The 6409-nt window shown below is 43.9% G+C and overlaps 1 non-coding gene across 1 annotated transcript; it reads left to right on the forward strand.

Annotated features, from left to right (window-relative positions):
* The first annotated feature begins 4680 nt into the window (after nucleotides 1–4680).
* Trnas-cga (transfer RNA serine (anticodon CGA)) lies at nucleotides 4681–4755 on the forward strand. Its single transcript has one exon. It is a non-coding gene; the product is annotated as a tRNA-Ser (tRNA).
* The last annotated feature ends 1654 nt before the right edge of the window (nucleotides 4756–6409 follow it).

The following is a 6409-nucleotide window of genomic DNA, read 5'->3' on the forward strand; positions in this document are numbered from 1 at the left end:
AGTAAGTAGTACATAAGTTGAAATCAATCCAGGGGTAATAAAGGCGGTTTTTACCCGTAGCTTTCCCCGCTTAAGCACATGTTTCATATGCTTAACATATTTGATATATATTTCTACACATAATTCACCAGCGTTTCTAGCGAATTTCGCTCTTCAGCCACGTTTTCACGAAGCTCAACGTTTATGAAGTCATAACACCGGAACGATTTCTAGTATAGTGAAATAATGTTGTAGGTACAATCAGTGATATATGTGGACACGGCTTCCTAAAAGTTTTGCTAATAGAGTTAGCAGTAAAGAAGTAATAAATGTAAATGTCATCCATCATGCGACAGATTTCTACGCATCTCGATGTGTATGACATCTTATATACTGAACTACATGCCGTACAATGATGTAATTTCGCAGGTACATTCAGTGATATATATATAAAAGTGTGTGTTTGTGTGTGTGTGTGTGTATGTGTGTGTGTGTGTGTGTGTGTGTGTGTACCGTCGCCAAACTGTGTCGCAGATACATTTCGTACTAAAGGAGTTATACGTTGAAACCTGGTGCCTCATGAGGCAGTGTTACTTCATGAACAGCGGTAATGTAGTAAGCGATAACCTTTCCTTCTTTCATCATTTTGTGGGGACTGTCAGCGAGAAAAAGTTGCGAAAATGTTTGAAGTAAAGTTTGTTGGAAGTCACTGCGTACTCTCATTTGCAAATACTGAATGAGTAAAGTCTGGGTATTGGTGCATTGTGGGCTATACTTCTTTTTCTCCCCCACCTCCACCACTTTGATAGGTACAGGTGTACCAAGTTAGGTTGAAATCGGTCAAATGGTTTAGGAGATAATGTGGAACGTACATACGTCCGTCCATTTTTCATTTTTATAATGAGTATCAACTATAGTGTGATTGGATACGGAGCCTAAGCTCGGATGGAGTAGGAAATGAAAGGTGATTTCAAAATACTTTGCAAAAGGAATCCACACCTCGCTCGCGTGAAAGTATTCGTGGAACAACGGGATATCTAAATCTGCATGGCTGGCTCAGTTTTGAACCTACGTGCTGGAGTAATACGGCTGTGTGTGTGTGTGTGTGTGTGTGTGTGTGTGTGTGTGTGTGTGTGTGTGTGTGTGTTGAGGAGGGGGGGGGGGGGAGAGGGTGATTCCACAATTTCTTGAAGCTACTCATACAGTGATGTCGGCACTTTTCGCTGTACTTTTCATTTCCGTGTCCCTTATGAGTCTCTTAATCGATTTATGTTTTATGTCTAAATTACTCAGAATTCTCCCGACTCTTAGATAATATCGTTAATGTTTCGTAGGACATGGTTTCTGCTTGAAGATATCAATGTAATGCGTTCACTGGCGTACAGCCTTTAATATTTTATATTAGAGAGCATGTCTGGTTGCCACAGTTGTGAACAATGTTGTTTGTGAAAGACCACGGTTCAGGCAAGACTCCCAAATCAGCACAGTTTTAAATGTCATATAACTGTTGCCGTATAAAGAGCAATTAAATTATAACTAAAAGGCGTAAATACACAAAAACACTCTTTGATGTTGTTCGAAACAGTAAACTTTCTTCAAATAGCTAAGAACGATAGAAAATATTTATTAATGCTTTTTACATATTTCGTACGGTTGCAGTAAATCTCAAATTTGTGAATCTCCTGTGCAGCGATTTTTTAAAATCTCTTATTACATCCTGTATTTGGACTACTAGGGTCCCGCGTCTAAAAAGTCATATCCTTTTGTGTGGACGGCAAGGCTGCCTCTACTCGGTCCACATAGCCGGAACTGGCGGAGGCCATCATTGTGCTGCCACGCAGCTGAGTGCGTGCAGCGCCACGTGGAGGTGGGGTCTCGTGGGGATGTTTTGTTCCTTTTCTTTGTGAAACTGGCAGCTGTTTTATGCTTATAAAACTGTTATACACCACATTCAAAAAGGAAATTATAAGAGAAAAATACCGATTTACAAAGAGTGATAACAGGGGGTTTGATCAACTGAGTAGACATCCCTCAGTTGTGCTGCCCAGGGAGGAGGCCTCTGAACGTGACCGGCACCCCTGTGAAGTGTCTCCTAAGGTTACTTGCGAAGGGATGTAACTGCGATAGTTTACGTAATTGTGGGTTTGTGTTTTACAGTTTTACCATGGTACCTGGTATAGATAATACATTGTACGTCGTGTCTGTGTACTACATGATAAAGTATCACAGTTGATATGTGATTTGTATGCTATGTGTTGTGTCCCTTCAAGTGTTTAGTCTTATTTTATATTATTTACGCCGGGTGATACGCCAGTATGGCGATGACTAATAAACGCTTCCAAGGTGCATTCTCCGAGATATCGCCAAACACCGATGCGACCATCATGATGCTGTAAACAGAACCTGGATTCACGTCCCCATCTGTTGACTCAGGGTCGAGACGTGGCTGCACGATCCGTTACAGCCATGCGGATATGACGCCTATTATCTCGGCTGTTAGTGATACGAGGCCGTTGGGATCCAGCACGGCGTTCCGTATTACCCTCCTGAACCCACCGATTCAATATTCTGCTAACAGTCATAGGATCTCGACCAACGCGAGCAGCAATGTCGTTATACGATAAACCCCAATCGCGATAGGCTACAATCCGACCTTTATCAAAGTCGGAAACGTGATGGTACGCATTTCTCCTCCTTATATGAGGCATCATAACAACGTATCACCAGGCAACGCCAGCTAACTACTATTTGTGTATGAGAAATCGGTTGGAAACTTTCCTCAAGTCAGCATGTTGTAGGTGTCACCACCAGCGCCAATCTTGTGTGAATGCCCAGATAAGTTAATCATTTGCGTATCACAGCATCTTCTTCCTGTCGGTTAAATTTCGCGTCTGGCGTCTGTACCACGTCATCTTCGTGGTGTAGCAATTTTAATGGCCAGTAGTATATATATATACTCTCTTCCTTCTTCCATCCTTTCTCCCTTAGGTCCCCAGATATCTTATCCTTCCATCTCATCTTCGGTTTTCCTCTCCTACTCGCTCTTTCAATCTTTATATCTTCAACTCTGTTTCCGATATACTCTTCCCCTTTTCTCTGTAAGTGTCCATACCACCTTAGTCTGCTCTCTTGTACCTTTTTCCCCATGGGCCCCACTTTCATAGCTCCTCTAATAAATTCATTTCTAATTCTGTCCTTCCTTGTTACCCCACACATCCACCTCTGCATACTCATTTCCACCACTTTCATCTTCCTTTCCTGGGCTACTCTGAATGGCTATGTCTCTGCCCCGTATATAATAGCAGGCCTTACCACCGACGTAAACTCTCCCTTTCAACACAATCCTCACCTTCTTGTCACACAACACTCCACTCATTTTCCTCCAGTTGTTCCAACCGCAAGTTATTTGGTATTGTATCACGCTTTCCAGTCCTCCATCGCTCTGTATGTACGACCCCAGGTATTTAAATTTGCAGACCGATTTCAGCTCATCATCCTGGATCTTGCAAGACCTCATCTGCACATCCTTCAGTGCTAAATATTTTGACTTTGTCCAACTAATTTATATCCCTCTTTTTTCTAGTGCCTTTCTCCAATCCTCCAGCTTTTCCTCAAGTTCGTCGATGCTCTGCTCACAAAGAACCACATCACCCGCAAACATCATATTCCACGGTGCTTCCTGCTTTACATCTTTCACCAGCACATCCATAATTCATTCTCTGGTATTCTGACCATTACTCCATCCAAATATCTCCAAACTTTTTCCTTGTCGTCCTCTGAACATCCCGCTTGGTGCGCATAGGCTGTCAGTACTGTTACCATTTCTCCGCCAAACATCATCATGTGATCCTATCATTTACTCTGCTGACTTCACATACCTCTTCTTGAAGCTCTATGTGCAGAATAACTCCAACTCCATTTCTTGATTCCAGGCTTGCACTGCTATAAAGTAGCTTATAGCCTTCAGCTAAGATCTTTGCCTTATTGCCCCTCCACCTTGTCTCTTGCACACACAAAGCCTTTATCTTCCTCCTCTGCATCATGTCTACTATCTCTCTTCCCTTTCCCGTCATCGTTCTTACGTTTAGAGTTCCCAATCTGATCTTAAACACCTTTGGATCCTTCGAAAAACGCCTCCCTCGGAGATCCGAATGGGAGGCTATTACTCCGTAACATTTGTCTTGAGAAGCATCCATAATTCCTCTTGTTTTGGCAAAGTTTTTAGAGCCGATGCCCTTCCTGCCGAGGCTTGCTGGAACTTTTCTGCGAAAAACACTTGAGCATGGAGTTCATCCTCTACATATAAGAACAACACGTGTTCAACACAAATGGTCTCTTCGTTGAACTTCACAAAAAGTAACAACCTTTGTAACTAGTTCCTAACAGGAAAATAAATTGAAACTTCCTGGCAGATTAAAACTGTGTGCCCGACCGAGACTCGAACTCGGGACCGAGTTCCAGTCTCGGTCGGGCACACAGTTTTAATCTGCCAGGAAGTTTCATATCAGCGCACACTCCGCTGCAGAGTGAAAATCTCATTCTGGAAACATCCCCCAGGCTGTGGCTAAGCCATGTCTCCGCAATATCCTTTCTTTCAGGAGTGCTAGTTCTGCAAGGTTCGCAGAAGAGCTTCTGTAAAGTTTGGAAGGTAGGAGACGGATACTGGCAGAAGTAAAGCTGTGAGTACCGGACGTGAGTCGTGGTTCGGTAGCTCAGTTGGTAGAGCACTTGCCCGCGAAAGGCAAAGGTCCCGAGTTCGAGTCTCGGTCGGGCACACAGTTTTAATCTGCCAGGAAGTTTCATATCAGCGCACACTCCGCTGCAGAGTGAAAATCTCATTCAGGAAAATAAATTCACAAATAAATAGAACTACTTGCAACACGAGTCTTGGTTGAGCAAACAATGCAGAGAAGGCTTCTACAGTCAGTGTTTGTTCTCCACTAGTGTGAGTACCAAATGTTCAAGTCATCGCTCTCCTTGAGTGGAGCACATTGGAACAGACTAACACCTAAGTTACGTTCTGTACAAGTTCACAGTTTCTACAGTCTTGTCAGACGAGTCTGACAGAAAATCTACAGGCCCGCCGAGGTCCATTGTCGGCGAAGGCGGCGTGCGGTCGAGGTGGCGCTGGATCCGTCGCAGACTTCTTCTCTTAGCTGGCTGCATTGTAGCCGCCTTGATCAGCGCGGGCGCGGTCCTAAATACCCGAAGGCTTGAGGTACACTTCCTCCTGATTTACTGTACTACTTGGCGGATGGAGCAAAAGGTTTGTGGCTGCTCTCTTGCTCATCTACACGCACTTTGTGCTCGTGAAGGCCCTCTGCAGGTCGCGCTTGTAATGGCGGAGCAGTAGTGTCGTGTAGTTTCAGGGGTCTAGCTGGCAACCCACCCGACGTCGCTGTCTTGCAGTGTTGTGTCGTCGCCTGACGGCCTTTTTGACAAGCCATTTGATACGTTCGTGAGTTTACATTTTCTTCTTCGTGCGTTATGTTATCTGTGGTGGTGTCGGAGGAGTCTGTACTACTGGGGTCCTCATCTGAAGTAACCCAGCCGTCTTTATGATGTCTGCTACAATGCCTGTGAGGTCTCATTTGTTTATAGATAATATGTTCTGTATAGGAGATTGGGTCTGTTCGTTTTTTATGAGTCCCTGACTGTATTTTTCTGTCGTTATATGTGTTAGCCTCCAGCATGATGTGATCAGGGCCTTCATGATTACTGCACTGGCGGTTGCCGTTCGCAGAAAGTGAGAAGCGCTGTAGATGCGCTGGATATGGGCAGTGACTAATCAGTAAGTAAACCATGTCTCGGTCAGGATTGGCATGATTCATCCGTAACTATTCCCTGACGTTCGGGCAATACGTTTACTCCCTGCGGCTTTCGTCACTTTGCCGGACATCCGACCTTCAAATGTTAGTTGACGTTCGTGTTCAATGGTTCAAATGGCTCTGAGCACTATGGGACCTAACTTCTGAGGTCATCAGTCCCCTAGAACTTAGAACTATTTAAACCTAACAAACCTAAGGACATCACACACAACCAAGCCCGAGGCAAGATTCGAACCTCTGACCGTAGCGGTCGCGCGGTTGCGGATTGTATAGTGTTCAGTGTCTTCTCCTGTTATTTACCTGACCTTATAATGTCTTGCAGGAATGCACATTTTCAGTACTTTGCTTTAGTTCTTAAAATAAATTACTTTATTCACAAGAGCAAGTACTTTTCATCTGTTATGCACTTACGGAAAAAAATCAGAAGACCCTGAAGTTGTGCGATATAAACGAAAGTTAGTAGGCTTAATTCCACATCAGAAAGAAGACGTCTGTTCAGATTGCAAATCAGGTTTGCTTTAAATACACGCTGTAACGGTCATGAGCGTTAGTTACCTTTGAAACTGGATGTAGTGAGTAGTCAAGAATGCCTTTAAAGCGAC

Source organism: Schistocerca gregaria, chromosome 6, assembly GCF_023897955.1.
Source record: "Schistocerca gregaria isolate iqSchGreg1 chromosome 6, iqSchGreg1.2, whole genome shotgun sequence".
NCBI classification, from domain to species: Eukaryota; Metazoa; Arthropoda; class Insecta; order Orthoptera; family Acrididae; genus Schistocerca; species Schistocerca gregaria.